This window comes from Pseudorasbora parva, chromosome 8 (genome assembly GCF_024679245.1).
Source record: "Pseudorasbora parva isolate DD20220531a chromosome 8, ASM2467924v1, whole genome shotgun sequence".
In the NCBI taxonomy this organism is placed as follows: domain Eukaryota; kingdom Metazoa; phylum Chordata; class Actinopteri; order Cypriniformes; family Gobionidae; genus Pseudorasbora; species Pseudorasbora parva.
This window is the reverse complement of record NC_090179.1, coordinates 27,506,141-27,528,712: the sequence shown is the minus strand read 5'-3', so window position 1 is coordinate 27,528,712 and position 22,572 is coordinate 27,506,141. Positions and strand designations below refer to the sequence as shown.

General features: G+C 39.4%; 1 long non-coding RNA gene across 1 annotated transcript in view; it reads right to left on the bottom strand.

Moving 5' to 3' along the window:
- LOC137084379 (uncharacterized) overlaps positions 1 to 19,985 on the bottom strand; it is a 62,290-nt gene extending 42,305 nt beyond the window's left edge. The window contains exon 1 of the long non-coding RNA XR_010906755.1: positions 19,778 to 19,985. This is a non-coding gene — a long non-coding RNA (uncharacterized lncRNA). The remainder of the gene's footprint in view (positions 1 to 19,777) is intronic.
- Between the last annotated feature and the right edge of the window lie 2,587 nt (positions 19,986 to 22,572).

The window sequence follows — 22,572 nt, the reverse complement described above, 5'->3', positions numbered from 1 at the left end:
CACTTTTGGCCCGCGGGCCGCCAGTTGCCAACCACTGGTTTACATCATATAAAGCCTTAAAGTTCAGCATAATTAAGGGTGGTTACTTTGAGTGACAGGTAGATAGCCGTTTATCTGCTGTCTGTTAGTCATCACGTCACCTAAGCTCCGCCCACATCCCGCCTCTTTACCCATTATCTGTTATCCGAACGTGACACGCTAGCAAGATGGCAACGCCCAGCTGGTTCTACTTTATGCTTCAGAAAGGCTTAGAATCCAATGGGGGGAAGTCACGGTCACTACGTCCATATTTTTTACAGCCTGGCATGAGACATAAAAGTGTGAGAAAAATTGAAAGAATGAAAGCCTAATCCTGATGGTTAATTTAAATGATAAATAAAATAAAAAACATAGATAACACTAAACCGAGATGTAACCAAAATTATATAAATTACCAAAAAACGATTTGAGGTCCTTATAGAGTGCTGCAAAGATGCTGTATTTTTGTGGGCCAAAACCAAGTGTCAACACAAGTCCTAAAAAGTGAAGCCAAAGTGTTCAGGTCACCCCTAGGTGGCTGGATGAAGTAAAGCTCATAAACCCCAGCACTCTTTAAGAAATGTAATGGGACGTAGACAAACTAAACAATCAAATTAAACTTTAAATACATTTTTTACAAAGATGGTTTCAGTCATTTTAGGTAGGTTTTATCATAGTGATGATAAAACCTGTCAAGTGTTCTTTCTTTAAATAAGCTAGGTTTTAGTCAGTTATTTGATGCTATAAAAACAGGGGTGTGACGTTATGATTGATAGCTGAGATTGGCAGCTTCTCTGAGCGAAGTAGTCACTGAGGCACTAATGGTCATTTTTCAGGAACTTCAGAAGGAGATTAAAGCTTTCAATTTAATTTCGAGATTCCCATAACTGTTTATTTCACAAAAAGTTGTTGATTAGGCAGGAGTGTGTGCGGGACACTGGCGGCTTTACTTCTGGAAGAGAGCGAAGGCGCATTGTCCATCTTTTGGCCAAAATCTGAAAAGAAGTTTGCATTCTATTCAATTCAAATTCAAATTCAATTCAAATTATTGTCAATCCCCACAGGGTCTTTTATAGCACATCCAGATCCACAGTCCAGAAGTCAATGTTTTTTTTATGTTTTTTTGTTTAATTCTTGAAATAAGGTCTGTGGTGAATATATATATATATACAGTCTTGTTCAAAATAATAGCAGTACAATGTGACTAACCAGAATAATCAAGGTTTTTCGTATATTTTTTATTGCTACGTGGCAAACAAGTTACCAGTACGTTCAGTAGATTCTCAGAAAACAAACAAGTACCAGCATTCATGATATGCACGCTCTTAAGGCTGTGCAATTGGGCAATTAGTTGAATTAGTTGAAAGGGGTGTGTTCAAAAAAATAGCAGTGTGGCATTCAATCACTGAGGTCATCAATTTTGTGAAGAAACAGGTGTGAATCAGGTGGCCCCTATTTAAGGATGAAGCCAACACTTGTTGAACATGCATTTGAAAGCTGAGGAAAATGGGTCGTTCAAGACATTGTTCAGAAGAACAGCGTACTTTGATTAAAAAGTTGATTAGAGAGGGGAAAACCTATAAAGAGGTGCAAAAAATGATAGGCTGTTCAGCTAAAATGATCTCCAATGCCTTAAAATGGAGAGCAAAACCAGAGAGACGTGGAAGAAAACGGAAGACAACCATCAAAATGGATAGAAGAATAACCAGAATGGCAAAGGCTCAGCCAATGATCACCTCCAGGATGATCAAAGACAGTCTGGAGTTACCTGTAAGTACTGTGACAGTTAGAAGACGTCTGTGTGAAGCTAATCTATTTTCAAGAATCCCCCGCAAAGTCCCTCTGTTAAAAAAAAGGCATGTGCAGAAGAGGTTACAATTTGCCAAAGAACACATCAACTGGCCTAAAGAGAAATGGAGGAACATTTTGTGGACTGATGAGAGTAAAATTGTTCTTTTTGGGTCCAAGGGCCACAGGCAGTTTGTGAGACGACCCCCAAACTCTGAATTCAAGCCACAGTACACAGTGAAGACAGTGAAGCATGGAGGTGCAAGCATCATGATATGGGCATGTTTCTCCTACTATGGTGTTGGGCCTATTTATCGCATACCAGGGATCATGGATCAGTTTGCATATGTTAAAATACTTGAAGAGGTCATGTTGCCCTATGCTGAAGAGGACATGCCCTTGAAATGGTTGTTTCAACAAGACAATGACCCAAAACACACTAGTAAACGGGCAAAGTCTTGGTCCCAAACCAACAAAATTAATGTTATGGAGTGGCCAGCCCAATCTCCAGACCTTAATCCAATTGAGAACTTGTGGGGTGATATCAAAAATGCTGTTTCTGAAGCAAAACCAAGAAATGTGAATGAATTGTGGAATGTTGTTAAAGAATCATGGAGTGGAATAACAGCTGAGAGGTGCCACAAGTTGGTTGACTCCATGCCACACAGATGTCAAGCAGTTTTAAAAAACTGTGGTCATACAACTAAATATTAGTTTAGTGATTCACAGGATTGCTAAATCCCAGAAAAAAAAATGTTTGTACAAAATAGTTTTGAGTTTGTACAGTCAAAGGTAGACACTGCTATTTTTTTGAACACACCCCTTTCAACTAATTGCCCAATTGCACAGCCTTAAGAGCGTGCATATCATGAATGCTGGGTCTCATTTGTTTTCTGACAATCTACTGAACCTACTGGTAACTTGTTTGCCACGTAGCAATAAAAAATATACTAAAAACCTTGATTATTCTGGTTAGTCACATTGTACTGCTATTATTTTGAACAAGACTGTATATATATATTAGGGATGTCAACGATTAATCGATGATCGATTAGTTGTCGATAAGACATTTGATCGATAAGACTTATCGATCATCGATTAAGCAGGGTCATGCGCGTGCGTGAAGAAACGGGAGGAAAAATGATGCGAGCGTGCCCGAGTTCTATTTGGAACCATTTTACAGCTGGAGTTACACCTTCATCATGACTGCAAGCTTGCATGTGCATTCGCAGCCTTTTGTTTTGTGCAAATGTAAGTTGTAATATCGTGTTTATTTTGTGCAGGCCTATCTATAGCTGATTTATCACATAAGGATGCATTTGGTTAATAATTAACGTTAGAGGTGAGCGGTAGTAGAAGCGTGGCGGTGATCAGCTTCAGCTCCAACAGCAGTAATAATGACTATGATTGGGACTGTCATGTTACACAACATTAATGAGAACACGATTGTAGCCTAATAAAACATTGTGATTGTTAAGTATTTGGGTTTATTTGCCGTGTGTTTCATTGCGTTGATCCAGGAAGAGCGCGTGCACAACATGAATCACGCATTCTGACTCGCGCATGTAACTAAGTTCACTTGTGCATTCGCATCAGATTGTGCTGAAGTAATTTGTAATATTACATTTATTTTGTGACGTTATATATGTGTGCAATCATATAGGATGCGTTTCTTTCAAGCGAAATAAAACGCACTAACAAATGGCTTCAGTCAGTGATGGCTACCGGTTTTCGGTGCTTCTGCTTTAGCGCATGCAGAGCAATGCATAATAACGATGATTGGGACGATCATATTATATAACAGAAATGAGAACACTATTTTAATAAATGGTTGTAAAGTCATTGGGTTTAGGTGCCGTGTTCAGAGCGTTGTTCCTAGAGGGCGTAAACACCACGCGTCTCCCATTCTGAATATGAATATCAGCAACTCAATTCAAGTTCACTTGTCCATTCGCATCATTTTGTGAAGATATATAATTTGTAATATTTTGTTAACTTTATATAAATCTGATTAATCTCATATAGGAAGCTTTTTGGTGAGTTAAATAACATGCTAGCAAAGTTTCAGTGTAACTTACCAGTGTTGATTCAGTGCATCAGCTTCAGCTCGTGCAGTTCAAACAGCAACGCGCAACTAATAATAACTATGATTGGGACTGTCACATTACATAACATTAATGAAAACAATATTTTAATCAATCGTTTTGAATTAACTGGGTTTAGGTGACGTTTCAGCACGTTGCTCTTGCAAGTGCGTCCACAAATTCTAAATAACAGATCTGAGGCGGCGTTCGTGTTGTATTACATGTTATATTTGGTTATTAAATAAGTAGCCTAATGTAATTAAATTATAAATAACATCGACTAATTTTACAATCCCATATCCCTTTGTTTAGATAAAAATCCTTCTCATTCATTTGGTGAAGAACATGGCGTTTTGAGCAGCATTGCACATAGGCCTACTGTCATGCTGTCGGCTATAAGCCACTGCTGTAGACGCATATTTCAGTATTATGGTTAACGATTAATCGATTAATTGATCGTTAATTTAAACGACGATCGATCATGGGAATTTGTGAAAATTGACATCCCTAATATATATATATATATATATATATATATATATATATATATATATATATATATATATATATATATATATATATATATATATATATATATATATATATATATATTTGTAAAGCTTTTACTTGTCTTGTAAAAGGCGGTTAACAAGTGTCTAAATGGGACTACAGAGATTATCTGGGACCCATATCTGGTCACATCCCATACCCATATCTAAACGTCATCATCCGAACAGTAAAATCAACGTGTACAAATTATAAGCTTTTGTTAGTCACAGACATTAATAAAAATTAGCCAACGGTTTAGGCAAAATAGTAAACTTCTTTTTGAACTAGGATGTTGCTAACTTCTCATTGGCCACAGTGTCATCCCTGCACCACTCTATAAGCCTCCATGTATTGCTTTTGCCAGCATAATTAAATATTCATGACCACACCACCAAACACAATGCACAGGACAAATTGACTTAAAAAATGTAATTACCAAAACACATAAAACATCTAAATATATAGAAAAATGAACCACAGAACAATTGTGATAATTTACCGAAGGCTCGTACATTTTGGAGAAATTGATCTAAACTCTAAACCAAAGCAACAAAGTTTCTCTTGCTCTGATGTGTTCCTTTGTTGCTCACAGCATAATCACATTCACCTGGCTGTGGATCCACCATTCAAAGCATGGTTGAGAAGGTGAAAGAAGGGACAATTATTAAAACAGCTCAGCTCTCCAGTGCCTCACTGTGTCCTTCTCCTCCATCTGCCCTCCTTAGCCTAAATCCAGTCAATTAAAATCAGACTTGTCAGATCAAACAGACTTCCATTTACTTTTGCACACATAACAACCCCCTGAAGAATGCAGGAAAGCTGAAGAGCGCTGCCTTTTATTCACGACAAGAGACAGATCACGAGAAGAAAGTTGACGTTCGAGGACAGGCGAGTGCTCTGCCCGGAGATCCCATGATGCATTCGCTGCTCGATACGTCCCTCACAGCTGCTCTAGTTCAATTAGGAAAGTGGTCTGTGAGGCCGTTTGATCTGCTTGAGGAGCCAAAGAATAAGCTACGATCTTCACATGAATGCAGTATAATTCTCTCTCTCTATCTCACACACACACACAAGCACGCAGGAGGGTCCTTCTCACCTTCTGTTTGCATAAATTTTATAATTTATTTAATACACTGTTAAAAAAAGAAAAAAAGAAAAGAAAAAGTCACTCTAGGATCAAACCTGTGCACGCACAGATTGGATATATCATACGCTATGTGTATATACACTAAAATTCACTACAACATTCATATATTTTTTACAAAAAGTCTTTGTCATGGAAACCTATGTGAGAATAACGTTAGAATAATGTTAGGAGAATTTTAGAATAAAGTTAGCGGAATGTAAGAATAACATTAGAATAATGTTCTGGGAACGTTAGGGGAACATAAGAATAATAAGAAGTATAAAAGTAATAAAAACTGTCAGAGTTAGAATAGTGTTCTGGGAATGTCAGAATAAAAGTCTGGTAACGTTAGAGGACTAACAAAAAACAAACCTGTATATTCCAATTGGTCTCTGGAATTGCCAGTCTGCTGTAAACAAAGCAGACTTTATTTCATCTATTGGGACTCATTCTCAGCTCAGCCTCATGGCCCTAACTGAGACCTGGATCAAACCAGAGGACACTGCTACTCCTGCAGCCCTCTCAACTAATTTTACTTTTTCACACACCCCTCGACCAATTGGGAGGGGTGGGGGTACTGGTTTGCTTATCTCAAATGATTGGAAATTTGATCCCTTACCATCTCTATCGGCAAGTTCATTTGAATCGCACTCAATCACGATTACTCACCCTGTTAAAATCTATGTTGTAGTGGTCGTCCTACAGGTCACCTCGGTAACTTTGTGGAGGAGTTGGTTGTGTTACTTTCTAGCTTCCCTGAGGATGGCACTCCTCTGATTCTGCTTGGTGACTTCAACATTCATCTTGATAAACACCTAGCCACAGACTTCAGCACTCTACTGACTTCATTTGACCTTAAATTAGTATCTACTACGGCTAGTCACAAATCAGGTAACCAATTAGACCTCGTCTACACACGCAACTGCTCCACGGACAACACTTTAGTTACTCCATTACACACCTCAGACCACTTTCTCATCACTCTTAACCTCATACTGACTCCTGACACAACACACACTCCTACACAGATTAGCTTTCGGCGTAATCTACGCTCACTCTCTCCCTCTCGCCTATCCACTATGGTTTCATCTTCACTCCCTCCACCTGCTCAGTTCTCAGTACTGGACACTAACAGTGCTACCGACACTCTTTGCTCCACTCTAACATCCTCCTTAGACAGTTTTTGCCCCCTTTCATCCAGACCAGACTTTGTCCTCCTCCTCCCCCTCCTTCATCAACTCTTACAGCTGATGACTTTGCATCATTTTTCACAAACAAAGCATCTCTCATCAGCAACCAGTTCTCCTCACCACAAACTGACACACACATCTCAACAACTAACACGAACACGCTTCCATCCTTCTCTCCGAGGCAGATATTTCTAAACTCATCCTTTCCAATCACCCTACTACCTGTCCACTTGATCCTATACCCTCTCCCCTCCTTCAGGCCATTTCTTCTTCAATCACTCCTGCACTCACTCCCATTGTCAACACTTCTCTTCACACGGGAAACTTTCCCACAGCATTTAAGCAGGCTCGGGTAACCCCACTGCTTAAGAAACCCTTTCTGAATCCAGCACTTTTATAAAACTACAGACCGGTATCCCTTCTGCCTTTCATTGCAAAGACACTTGAGCGAGTTGTGTTCAATCAACTCTTTATGTTTCTTGAACAGAACAACCTCCTAGACAATAACCAATCTGTCTTCAAAAGCGGCCACTCGACTGAGGCTGCCTTGCTCTCGGTAACTGAGGCACTGAGACTGGCAAAAGCAGCTTCCAAATCCTCAGTGCTCATCCTGCTGGATCTGTCTGCTGCTTTTGACACAGTTAACCACCAGAACCTCCAGTCAACACTTAAGAAGATGGGTATCTCAGGAACTGCTCTCCAGTGGTTCAGGTCTTACCTCTCTGGTAGGTCCTACAGGGTGTCATGGAGAGTGTGTCTAAGTGTCTAAGTCTCATAATCTAGCTACTGGGGTTCCCCAGGTCTCAGTGCTTGGACCACTTCTCTTCTCCATCTACATGTCATCATTAGGCTCTGTCATGCAGAAACACGGCTTCTCCTATCACTGCTATGCTGATGACACTCAACTCTACTTCTCATTTCAACCAGATGATCCTACAGTCAGTGTTCGTATCACTGCCTGTCTGATAGACATTTCTGGCTGGATGAAGGAGAATCACCTTCAACTCAATCTTGCAAAGAAAGAACTACTTGTCTCAAACAACCTAGCAATTCATCGAAATTTCCCCATTCAGCTTGGTTCATCAACCATAACTCCATCTAGGACAGCCAGGAACCTTGGAGTTGTGATTGATGACCATTTAAACTTCACTGACCACATTAGAAAGATTAGACCCTTCCTATCAGAACAGGCCACACAACTCCTGGTCCAAGCTCGTTCTCTCCAGACTGGACTATTGTAATGCTCTTCTAGCTGGCCTTCCAGCATGCACTATCAAACCCTTGCAGCTGATCCAGAATGCAGCGGTGAGAGTGGTCTTTAATGAGCCGAAGAGAGTGCATGTGACGCCTCTCTTCATCAAACTGCACTGGTTGCCAATGGCTGCTCGCATCAAATTCAAGGCACTGGATCTCGCCTACAAAGCAACCACTGGCTCTGCACCAATATAACGTATTTTCCAGACTATAAGTCGCTCCGGAGTATCAGTCATATTTTTATTTTGAAAAACAAGCAAAAGTGGCAGTAGTAGTATGTTAGTTGCACTTACTGTACTTTTATTGAAAATGAGAGCAGAAAAGTTTAACTTCCTGTTAATTCAACTTAAACTGTTGATTGTACTTTATTCAAATAAAATGTGAACACATTTGCCTTAAATTGTTTACTTGTTTGTTTATATCCATAATTAATTGATACCTGGTTCCCTTAAAAGAAACAACAGGAATCTAGGAAATTTCACCTGGACGAATATTTCAGTCACACTGATTAAAATTTTTGGCTACAAAGTTACTGAATCGATTTTAAGTCACTGAATCGTTTCGGATCGTATCGTTCTAAATGAACCAATATAGTCCTTGAATCGTATCAACAACCTCAAATCGTGATACGAATCGAATCGTTGTTTAAACGAATCATTACACCCCTAAGCAAAATAACGGAGAAAAAAAAGAGAATTAGTCCTAAGATGCCATGTCTATAATTTATAGCAAAAAAAATCTAGCATGAATTCGATCTCAAGCTAATTCATTAAAAGCAGTTATACTCCACCACCTGCGTGACATCATTAACACACCCCAGCCCGTTAGCTTGCAGCCACATATGTCGTCGATGTTCTTTAACGGATGAGATCCTGTGGAAATCCTAAAAAACTTGACTCCACAACTGGTGCGATTTTTTTTTTTTCTACAGTTCACGATACAAGTAGGCATTTTTTTCTTGACGAGAAATTCTCTGGTTAACATACAATTCAATGGGATGGAATGAACTTTCTGACCCTGACATGCACACTGCAAACTGTGAATTTTCCTGTGACGTCACCTGTGAAGGGGTCTGTTGACTTGACAGTTGTCCAAAAGACGACCATTGACACCTTGCATAAGGAGGGCAAGACACAAAAGGTCATTGCGAAAGAGGCTGGCTGTTCACAGAGCTCTGTATCCAAGCACATTAATAGAGAGGCGAAGGGAAGGAAAAGATGTGGTAGAAAAAAAGTGTATAATAGGGATAACCGCACTGTGGAGAGGATTGTAAAAACAAAACCCATTCAAAAATGTGGGGGAAATATGGGTGAAATAAATCAACTTTTTGATGATATTCTAAATATATGACCAGCACCTGTATAACTTCCAAAAAAGTCTAGTGCAAAAGTTACTGTCACCCATCAACGGCAGCTGTCATTTACTAAGCGACAAGAACAATTCTAGGCTATACCATCCAATTTAACAATGTTTGTTCAGACTAGCGCGGCCTTTGAAGGGGTATCCTTCGAAGTCTCGTCATTTTAAGGATGAATTGTGAAACAGCTAAAGATTTTACGTTTTGAAGAGAGGAGAATTTCTGGAAATACGTTTTTTGTTTTTCTGTTTTGAGTAAGATGAAGTACTTCATCATGTACTACATCATGATGTTAAACAACAAAGCGTCTTAAACAGTTGCTCAGGGTTTTGTTTTATTAGATCAGTGACATTGGAAGGAAAGACAGGGTCTTCTCTGAACATCAGACAGCACTGAGATTAGAAATACAGCAATGAGCATCTAGCATACCACTACACGTAATGAAATTGTGCAACATGCAATTTAATAATGCTAAAACAGTAGAATGAAGAAGAAAAAGAATGAAGAAAAAAAAGGGGGGGGGGGGACTGTGTACAAATACAGCACTACAAACTGCTGACAAAGGCCTTTGGTCTAACTTCCAATTTTGTACAACATGTACTCTACTCAGGCAATACTTTTTTTTTTTTTTTGTATTTTATATTTGTAATATTTCTAGAAAGATTTTCACTCTGCCAAAACAAGTTTAAGATTTTAAAAGGGAGTGAACTTTTCTGCTACCTTTGTTTTTTGTTTTGGTTTGTTTTTTTGAGTCAGAAATCAATGTCTCACTTACAGATAAATATTTGCCCACTGGTTTTGATTTCAAGGGGAATTTTTATATTTATGAGGGCATTTTTCTTTCTGACCCTACAAAAAAAGTGTCATCCTCATGTCAAATAAATAAATTTTAAATCTTGAGAATGATTTACTCTCATCCATAAATTAAATCAATTTTAACTTGGATATACGGCATATCTAAATGTTAACGTACAGTATAAGCAGGCAAAGAACTGAATATTAATGCATATGTAAAATGTTATGACTAAAAAACAGGAATTCATTAGGTTTTTTGCTTCCAGCTTTCCACAATTTCTGGGGCGTTTTTTTACATTTTCAGAGGCATCTCTGATCCCACTTTGTACATAGTACTGTGATGCACTTCCAGACTTGTCTGATATTGTTCTTTGATTTCTAGCAGCATACAAAAAGAGGCAAATTCTCTATGAATACAGATCTTATGTTACAGATGCTTTCAAATTGTTTAAGAGAGCTCCTCTGCCAAATCTCATTAAGAATCTTATAACTTTAATATTTGAAGTTCTCCTGATGCTGTCACAACATTTATTACACAATAGCCTAATTTGCATCATAAGTGATAAAGGCGTGCATAATGACTCCCGTTATACTGATATGACAGGGGAATCCAGGTTCCTTTCAGCATCTCTTTTATTACGAGACTCGAGCAGCCATGATGATTACAACAGATGATGCTGACCTGTAAAGTTAACTCTGAATCACTTGAAGGAACTCACAGAGGAACATACACCACTGACAATGATTGAATTTACTTTCAAAAATATGCCTCACAGAAAGACTTTGAATAAGTGAGTGATATCTTCATGTGTTGGCATTGTGGGAGTTTTTTTATTTATTTGCTGAGATGTTCCTGTGTCTCGTCTGACCTTGTCACCCAGGACAAACGAGCCTTGACGTAATGACATATACAAGACACCTCATTTTGGAGAAATAATCAACAATGCTCTGGCAGAGATCAGGTCAAACGTCTGCCGCTCTCCCCAACTTTTTACTTAGCTTAGCATTTTGTCATGGTGTCAACAAGGCACACTTTGAACATGACAGAGGGTCAAAATATACAAGGCACCCTGATGACCCCGCTGCACCCAGAGAAGAGAGGCCACGGCGACGTCACTCACTAAACTAATGATTCTCTAACGGGCCCATCAGCGCAAGAAGGTCACGCAGACCTTGTAAGGGGATAGAGACTAAACGTAATCTGATGAACTGCCATATCCCATAACTGCCATCCAGCCTGAACGGGAGCAGCGTTGAGCTCAGTAAGGTGTCAGAGGGGAGCAGATTCTGACATTAAACAGTAAGAGCATTATCATCTTCACCCTGACAGAGCCAAAGACTAGTTTAAGATGATACGTGTGAGAGGGTTTAATGTCACACGGTGGGAGAGCTTAACAATACCACCGGCTGTCAGACAGGATGTGCAAAAAGCCTGTGAGGGCAGTCAGACGTCCTACATCAGAATCGAGAGGATGTTTCTCATTTGACCTCCTGAAAGGTAGGTCTAATGGGGGGGAGGGGTGTTTGGCGTTTCATGCACTTCATAAAAAGTAGCAGCAGGGGAGAGAATTAACAAAGGTGAGGAAGAAATTCACTATTCTACTTCACACTGGCTATATTATTGTGATCAGCAATGAGTAATTCTACAAAAATGGGGACTGTGAGCTTGAATTGAGCATATACAACAGCACTGTGATATGTTAAAGGGGTACTTCAGCGCTGGAAAGAACAATCTGTATTTAAACTGGGTCATCAATGTAGTAGAAATGTGAAATTAATTTTGAATTTGGTTCCTTCTAGACTGAGAAAAGACAAAAATGTATTTTTGTCTCATGGGGATGAAAGACTACAATTCCCAGAATGCTTCGCTGCCCTGTGAGGCCATTCCCAAAGCCACCTACTGGATTACTGTGACTGAGTTGTTAAAGACACTACAATTAAAAACTGAACATGTCTGTTCAATATAATGAGTGAGTCACCGCATGACTGCCACAGCACTGAGCACTAACTGCAGGAGTCAGATAAATGAGCTGATGAGCTCTCGTGATGAGCTGAGGTAATCGCGACTACACTCGCATACATTCACAACGCAAGTTCAGTCTGGAGCGTTTCTGTTCAAAACATGCGGAAATGGCTCCCTCTGCTGGCTGTAGTCTTTAGCCTTTGGCCAAACATTCCTCCTATGATGCAAATATCGTCAATTTGCATCATAGGAGGAATTTTTCCAGAAATAAAATGCATAAATCTCTTGTCTCAGGGGGATATGAGAAGAGAAAGCACAATCATTTGAATATACTCCAGGGTTTCTACTGATACAAAGCCATGCTAATCGCTAAAGTAAACCTTTAAGTGTTCTGAAGGCCTCAAATTTCTTTACTTCCTTTAAAGGGATTGTTCACCCAAAAATGAAAATTTGATGTTTATCTGCTTACCCCCATGGCATCCAATATGTAGGCGTGTTTGTTTCTTCAGTAGAACACAAATGAAGATTTTTAACTCCAATCGTTGCTTGTATATTGTATGTCAATGGGGTGTTTTCTATGACAGCCACTATGAAAGTAAAAAACACATAGACATACGAGTCCATATTAAAGGGGTCATATAATGCCATTTTAAGTTAATACGATTTTTTAGTGTCTAAGTGAAAACTTTGTAATATGCTTTAATTAAAAAATTCTTATTAGTATTATAAGAAAACACTCATTTTACCTGGTCAAAAACAGCTCTGTTTTCACCAAGCTTTTCACCAACAGTATTTGTGGTATTTTTTTTACAACATCAGACGAATCTCATCCAGTGTTCCCAATGCCATTACTTCCGCCGAAGAAGGTCATTATAATGGCGCAATCATAAATATGTGTACATAGATGCCTCATTTGACTGATCGGTTCAGGCACTAATGAGGAATATATATCAATTAAAAAAGGTAAAAATAAAATGTAAAAAAACTTTCTATGAGAAACCGATTGTTTTGTGTGTTAAGACATCAGTGTGTCATCACGAGCCACAGCGTTTAATGTGGATTCCCCGACTAAGGATTTACACATTTGAATCAGAATTGTCGAATCTTTCTATGGTCGACTGATAGTCGAATCATCTGTGTGTGTGTGAATGGGTTGGGAGGGGCACGACAATAGTGAGCTGGAGGGTAAAACTTTTTTTATTTTCCTTTACACACTGCAGTGCACAGCAACAACTTTTAATAAAGCGATCAAAACCGCCTGCCAACTGACAGACGAACTGACAATGGCTTTCTTATTTAGTTTTAAATAAAAGGTAATGTGGTGGATAAACATTTATGAAACCTTCTCTTAACATTTTAAAGCTGCGATCGAAATACAGAACATCAAACAAATATATAAAAGAACATTTTGATAAATAAACCTAAAAAAAAAAACCTGCCTACAAAGGAAAAGAACACTTTGAGTGTGTTTACATGCACTTTCTTAAGCCAACTATGCTTAAAGGGGGTCTTAAGCTCAATTTTGAATTGTCTTCTGTCTTCGTGGCGCAGCAGGATTTTAAACAACTTTGAGTCGCCGCGGACAGGCGCCGAATGCCGCTTCCGGTGTGTGTACACTCATAAAACAATAAGGCGTGGCCACGTCTTTAAATTATTGAGCACCCCCATATTGCCAAAATGGTATGATCCTCATTTCATAACCCCCGCGAAGATTTGACTGTGAGATCGGTGGTGGAATTTGGCTCCGCATTCGGTGGTGGAATTCGGCTCTGCATGACGATGCATCGAATCTCAGACTATTCGGGGTCACCCCTAGTGCGTATATGTGTCTTTTACTCTCATATTGGCTCTCATTAACCTGACAAATATATTAAAATAGATTTTTTTTTACATTCTTTTGTTTCACCAACCATATTATCACCATGCTCCAGTTCAAGTCTCCTCTCTTCCTATTCACTTTATCGTATGTTATGCCAGCACAATTACCATGATTTTGTACAGTAAACAACTAAATAACTTTGTGGCCCTGAGTTTAATGTCTGAACTGTAAAATGTTTAAAATTATTAGAAACTGTTAGAAAGAAACCACTGACTTTCATAGTATCGACAAAATATTCTCGATATTCTCAAAATATCTTCTATGTTCCACAGAAGATACAGGTTTGGAATGACATGAGGGCATGAGAAAATTAATATTTCTTTTCTTTCTTTTTTTTCTTTCTTTATTTAAACAGGGACAGTGTAAAATATACATTAAACCTTAAAAAGGAAAGCTGCATTTTACCAGGTTGTAGCACTTGTGCTAATTTACACCTGCAGTCCCTGGACAAGCTGATGTAAACAAATCTAGTTAATAATACATTTATCCGTAAACAACATTAAATTAATCAAACCCTACATTAATTCTACAACATACATTTACAAATACACTCTCACCTACACATCAACTACTAAACATTATCAAACAACATGTTTGTTGTGAAAGTAGCCATTTTTTGACCCGATATGAAAAAGAGTTAAAAATTATACGTGATTAACTTTGTTGGCAACTTATTCCAATGTATGATGGCTACGCTTGAAAAATTTTACATTTTGGTTGATCCCATCAATATTCAAGAAAACCCAGAAAATACACACACACATATATTTGATAGCCTGCGCACTAAAAAGCAAATCAACCGATCGATAGTTGCAATAAACAGAAATGCACAGGCTCTTGTAAGCTGTTTCTACTGTCTGCAGGCCATAAATACTGTGCCTCATGAGGGGGCCTTTATCTGGACACAGCAGATCACTTAGGCCACATTTACACTGCAGGTTTTGATGCCAAATTCCAATCTGTTGACTATAGTATATTCTTCTTTTAAAAGTGACCCATATCCAAAATCTGCATTTGTACACCCACTATACACAGAAACAACCCAAGGTGGACTTTCTGACCTGGAAAAGGTTGGACAAAAAAAGAAGTAAAAACATTGCAATAGACACCGATAGATGGCAATACAATATGTTGGTATTCAGGTGTGCTGTGGTATCTGGCATCAAGATGTTAGCAGGAGATCATTTAAGACCTGTAAGTCGCGAGGTGCGGGGCCTCCATGGACTGGACTTGTTTGTTCAGCACATCCCACAGATGCTCGATTGAATTGATATCTGGGGCATTCGGAGGCCAAGTCAACAACTCAAACTCGTTGTGCTTCTTCAGACCATTCCTGAACCATTTTTGCTTTGTGGCAGGGTGCATTACCCTGCTGAAAGAAGCCACAGCCACTAGGGAATACTGTTTCCATGAACGAGTGTACATAGTCTGCAACAATGCTTAGGTAGGTGGGACATGTCAAAGTAACATCCACATGGATAGCAGGACCCAAGGTTTCCCAGCAAAACATTGCCCAATGCATCACACTGCCTCTGCCAGCTTGTCTTCTTCTCACAGTGTATCCTGGTGCCATGTGTTCTCCAGGTAACAGATACACCCGGCCATCCACGTGATGTAAAAGAAAACGTGATTCATCAGACCAGCCGCCGCTCCCCACGTGCATCAACAAGCTATGATTCTGCCAACGGTTTACCACTGTACCTTTCTTGGACCACTTTTGATAGATACTGACCACTGCAGACCAGGAACACCCCACAAGACCTGCAGTTTTGGAGATGCTCTGACCCAGTCATCTAGCCGTCACAATTTGGCTTGTCAAACTCGCTTAAATCCTTAGGTTTGTCTATTTTTTCTGCTTCTAACACATCAACTTTGAGGACAAAATGTTCACTTGCTGCCTAATATATCCCACCCACTAACAGGCGCTGATGAAGAGATAATCAGTGTTAATCACTTCACCTGTGTGAAGGTCATAATGTTATGCCTGATCGATGTATAAATGATTCGAAACCATGTGCTTTTTTTCTTGTGTTTGTGGGACATACCCGATCTGTGCCACAAGGGAGGAAAAATCTGAATTGTGTCACTTGAACCATGTAATGTAAATACATTCTAACTGGCAAGTTGAGGCCCACAAACAGCCAGCGCCACATCAACACACTAATCAGCTTGACCAGCCGCACAGCGTTCACTTCACAATGACCAGACACCAGGTTAAATGTACAACGAGAGCCACGGAATGAATGACTGTAATTGCAGTGTAACCTGGCCTTGTCTTTCCCACTGCTGTGGGAATTTTAACCATGTTTTTTTTCTAGGCGTTCACAAGGTCATTTAGAAAACCGATTTCGCCGACAACAAAGGTTGCTGTGTCAGGGGATTCATTTGATTCCGTGTCAGAACTCTGTGCAAATTCTTTGATCTCAGGGCAGAATCTCTAAGCTACCACTGGTGTGGCTACCATGTGATTATCCACGAACAACCTGTTACTCTCAGTTTCTGACCTAATCCTATCTTCTCCTCTTCGCCCTTTTATCTGTCTCCCATCTCTGCTTCATCTAGCAGCACTTTCATTCCACACCACCTCCCATGCTTACTGTCTTACTTAGGCCACAGTCCATTGAAAAGCCATCTGAAGCCATAATCAATTCCAGCTGAATCAATAACACTTGGCTAGGAGGAGCAGGAGGTGACAGAGAGCTCATTGAGCTGTCAATCAAATAGTTACTCCAAACTCAGAGTCCACAGCATTTCTAGCCGTGGGCAGGGTGAACGCCAAATGAAGAAAAAACGGCAGAGGTCCCTAGAGCAATGTTTGAAATTCCAGACGAGTAACAAAAACACTTCAATTCACGCCGTCAAATGCAGAGTAATCAAAAATGGGTCTGTCGGAGTGTAATCTTTATTACTCCCTGAATGTTTATAAACTTGGGATTGAAGTGATTTGATGGAAAGGATTGTGATTTATAACTTTGAAGAGTGTTTTTGCTAAACATGCCTGTTGTCTGTAAGATAATTGCTTGGTGTTTTTAAGCTTACTAGCCAGTGCAAAGTTTTTGCTGGTACTAAGCCTTTTGGAAGAAAAACATTAATAACATATCTTAAAACAGGATGAACAGAGCAAAGAGAGCGAACAATGCATTTAATCACCTGAAAGGGTACTTTTTTCTTCACTAGGCAGAACAATGAGTCTGGTGGGAGTTAAAATATAAAACAAATTTTTACTAAGGTCCACTCACACAAACACACACTCACGCTCACACTCACACGGATGACTAATTTGTGTTGTTCTTAACAGACTGCTAGCCTAGGTCCTTTTTTTCCAGAAAAGGCTGTGAAAGGACCAACCACAGAGTCAGAAAATCGTAGTTATGAATCTTCTTTTGATTTAGCGAGAAGATCTAAAGCCTGTGGAATATCATATCTAATGTGTATGACTGCAAAATATATTGTATTAGTAAAAGAAATACCTTAAATAAAGAAAATACATTATTTTCACAAAATGATGAATAAATGTTTAGGGTACAGGGTCCAAAAAAGTTTTTGCCATGAAATTGAGAAAATGTATGAGCCATAAATACTTCTTATACACACTCACACACACACACACACACACACACACACACACACACACACACACACACACACACACACACACACTGTAGCTTGATTTTCTCTCTTGTAATGTGCTGTGACTATAAAACATTAAATATTATTTGTAAATGTATGATAAAATGTACTCTTTTTTCTCAGTTAAAGGCACAATATGTAATGTTTCAGCATTAAAAATATAAAAGATCACTATATCTATGTTATATATTTTTTAAAGTTGTGTGTTTACATTATCCCGACAGTTCCAATTAACTTCTAAATCCAGAGAAATTAATATTTTAATTCGAAGACACGGACCGTGTCTTTATTTCCGTTATGTCGCCCGTCTTTCACGTCATATCCACGTTTGCGTCTTGCTTCCTGCGGAACTCGGCGGAACCGCCAAACTCAAAGAGGAACACTGACAGTATAAGGGGAACACCCGTATAAAAAAGTCTGTATGATAATGGATCATGACTACTCTTTGCCTGTACGTTTTGCCAGCTCAACAAAGCGCAAACGTACGGGTGAAAAAAAATGACCCGAGAAGATTTTGGGACAGTAGAAGAAGCAAGAGACGTGTAAACCTTGGAGAAGCCTTTGAAAGATGGCGAAATCTTCGTGACAAGCTCGGACTGCAGAGAGATGCTGATCTCGCTTGCGTTTTAATAAACAGGTCATTTAAGTAACCATTCAGCTAACATAATAATCATATAATCATAACATGCTGTATGTTTGCATATTGCATAGCGATCTTGACCACATTGAGACGCGTTTAGCTGAATACGTATACATTTTGTATTGCATCGGCTTTTCAAACAGGCGGATTCTGTGTTTTTGGAGACTGAAACTGAGACTTTTTAAAACTGATTCAAAAGTATATTTCTATCCGTATATTTGGTGACACGATGATGTCATGTGTAAAACGCAGATGGACTAGCTATTATTGGTTTTATATGTAGCTGGAGAAAGTAACGTTAGCTTCATAAGGTAATATGCCACTATCTTTGTCAATTAATATAAGGTGACCGTCACTTTTATCATATGTTAATACTAGCTACATATAATATCGATTTAATAATGATCTACTTATTCATATATCTCTGAGTTCCAAAATAAATGTTTATTAGAATGATTGATGAACGTGGGGAGCGACACAGCGCGTGTTCCAATGAACAACGTATTGCTGGTGCTGGTTCTCTCAATTACTATGTTTTACGTTGGTAATGATAAACTAAATTGAAATGTATTTCCTTATTGAACAGTTGATATACAGAATGTTCGACAATCGCGGATGCCATGTCAACATATCTATAATTTGAGTAACTCAAATTATGATGCGCGGTTAATATGTCAACATAGCCTACCAACTTATAGGTATGTTGACATAGCGACCGCCCGCACAACATTCTGTCTCACACATTAGCTAACGCAACTGATAAGTTTGTTAAGTAACGGTAGCTCGCTGCTATTTCATTAGATTGACATTATATAAAGTGAAAAGCCGTAACTAAACTTAACAATAATAGAGATGTAATATAACAATTACCTTGTCAGTGAACATGTTTTCTGCTGGAGATGCCAGATTCGCTGGTTGACAGTGACAATGACAACAACTCCCATGAGCCCACGCACTTTCCCGACGTCATCAAAGTACGTCTGTTGTTATTATTTTGAATGAGTGACCCCTAGTGGCCAAAAGTTGCATACTGCACGTTTAAGTTATTACATGAATAGACTGTGTAAATTTTACTTAAAGGTGGGGTAAGTGCTATCTGGTATTTCAAATCACCAAAAGGGTCTCGCCCCCATTTTGATAGCGCCGCCCCATACATATGTAAACCCAGAGGCATCAACGGCTATGGCAGAATCTCTGTGTATCTAATCCAGGTCGAATATTCAATGAAAAAGTCATCCCTTCTATCACAAAAACACAAACCGTTCTTGTGAACAACTCGATAGTACACGAGCAAGTCAGTCAACTAACGAACATATTACAATTATGACAAGATTAAAGTTACAGCAATCACAAAAACACACACAAACCGTTCTCATGAACAACTCCATAGTACACAAACATACCGTCCAGCTAACGACATATTACAATTATAACTGGATAAGGGTTATATAGATCATGAAAAGAGTAAGCAAACATATATTAGGAGAGGAGTATAGTATCTTACTTGTCGGAGACGTTGTGTGAGCTGATGCTTGAAGCACACGGTGAGGAGATTTAGATGCTCCATAAGGTGTGGAAATGAGCGGGTCTTTATCATCGCTGAAGTGAGCCACAATACGATCGCAAATGGACTAACAAGCGAACATGACACGAGCATAGTCAAGCAGCATATTAGGCTAGTTCTCAGCTAATGTCCGTCATGTGTGACTCGTGTGTTTTGAATAATGACGTGCAAAGAGCGAGAGCGAGCGCTCTTCTCACCATCAATAGTAGACACGCCCCTTACCTGCTGATTGGCTACAAGTTTGTTATTCCATTGGCCCGTGTCCTTTTTCTAAAACGGTTTTGAAATAAGGCTTACCCCACCTTTTAAGATATATAGTTCCAACTTAATCTTGATTTTACAATGTAATAATTACATGAATTAATGTAATCGATTTTACCATACCACAAAGTAATTTTTTTCAGTGTAGGTTTATAGGGGGGCAGTGTAAGGGGATAGAAAGTACGGTTTGAAAACCATCATTTCGCCTTTGGAATGTCCCCATATGTCACAAAAACAAACGCGCGCGCGGTGTGTGTGTGTGTGTGTGTGTGTGTGTGTGTGTGTGTGTGTGTGTGTGTGTGTGTGTGTGTGTGTGTGTGTGTGTGTGTGTGTGTGTGTGTGTGTGTGTGTGTGTGTGTGTGTGTGTTAATAATTTTAGAAAAATCTGCATTTCTAATTACAATTATTCTTAATGGTTTAAATAAATGCTCCTTTGATTCTCAAGCCTGTTGCATTTCACTACTTTTTTTAGGCAGTATACAATAATTGCATATATTCATGTAAAGGGAGAAAAAGTAAAGGGGGCACAGTAAATGATGCTAAAAGATGTTGCCCTTAGCCTTACATATCCCACCTCTCTTTATCTGTGTAATTCAGGTTTCAGTTATAGCTGCTGTTTGTTTTTCACATTATGTCCTGCCAGACCTCCCACCCGGCGCCACAAGAGAATCTGGGGACAAGACCTGGAAAGAAAACCAACACCGTGGGCTTGAAAGGATGGATTTAGTTCAGGGCTCGCCTGCTGCTCAGAACAGCTTTGAAGCCTTGAGTCGGCCCTTCGTCACACTGCCCACAGCGTCACTTTCCGTGGCAGAGCTCACAGTAAACCTTTGCTAACAAGACATTGTCGTGGCATCCAAACAGACATATCTCTTTCTTGACAGGTCTGTGCAGTCCTATCACGTTCCAGAGCAGACTGCAGGACAGGCTGTGCTTCTGATCTTACAGCGGTCTGCCAACAACATCAGTTGCCCACTAGGAAACAGAGGGTCACCAGTGGGCCAATTTAGGACACAGTGTTTCAGCATAAGATGGGAGAGTATTACTACAGATGTGGTGCCTTTGGCTGTGATGGTTAGACTTTGCCTACTCACTGTCTTATCTCTCATTTTACAGGCCACTTTGCCATGCCTAAACCCCCTACAATGGATATTTGATATTTTTAGTACTGGTTGCTTTCCAGTGATTATATCCACTCAAAGATATGCAGTGGCATTACCTTGGTTTTTCTTCCTTGATGCTTGTCGCAAAGACACACAATAAACACACTTCAACTGCTTTTCAACACCACAGCCTGGGTATGTTTGTTAGTTCATTTGGCATGTGCAGTAAGCTTACTTAGCCAAGCGAGTCTGTAAATAACACTCCACAACAAGCAAAGTATCTGCCAAACCTAAACTAATTTGCCCAACTGCCTTTACATTGCTAATTAAAAAGACTTCTGGATCTGTTGGGCCACTGCATTTTGTCTCTCTGTGCAGAAAAGGCAACAAGAAATAGCATTTTCAACCAATTTCACCTCATGAACTTGGCATGCTTCTGAGAGTTAAATGATATGCACTGGCAAAAAAGTAAGGCAGGATTTGATTAGGTTACAAAGCAATTAGCTTGATACATGAATTAGGTGATGCCCAATAGATTTAACTGGGGGAAAATTGACCACTCGCCGTGCCAAAACCATCTTGGCATTTACAACTAATTTGACATTATGAATTTGACATCATTCTGAATTAAAGTCGGTATTTAAAAGTTACAATAATATTTTCTGTGTATATAGCATTATGTTAGAGCCCATTTAAAGTGTAAATAATGTGTATGTTGTTGTTGTTTGCTTAAGTGATGATTTTGCAAGTAATGACTGAAAGCTTCCCTTCCATCTCCCATTCAGTCGGTCACTTCCAACACCATGTTGGAGACCGACAAATTGGCCAATCTACTTTTAATGTGTAACTAAAACGAGCCAATGGACATTGGCGAATTTGGCGTGCAATGATTGCACCAGCTGCCCATGCCACGCAGCGCGGGTATAAATGAGGCACAGGTGCATGCATCAAAACAGTTTTTTGTTTCGGAGACGAGTGGTGGATGGTCCGTCCTGGAATCACTCACTACAAAGCAGCGGAAGTGACTGTCAGCCTGCCTTTTTGGAAGTGGATCTCTTCAGTCGGTGTTGGTGTGACGGCACAGCAGTGGGCTGTGTGGTATTCATGCCATCTCTCTTTTTGTTCATAAGAGCATACACAAAGGCTGTTCTCACAGCTGGCTCCGTTGTATATTGCATGCAAATGTCTATTGGCTAGTTTAGTTACACTTGAAGTAGATTGGCTCTTGTGAGTAAGATTCCTATTTGTCGGTTCCGATGTGGCGTCTCCGTTCCCTCCTTCAGGGTATGAGGGTTACATATACAGGTCCTTCTCAAAAAATTAGCATATGTGATAAAGTTCATTATTCTCCATAATGTAATGATAAAAATT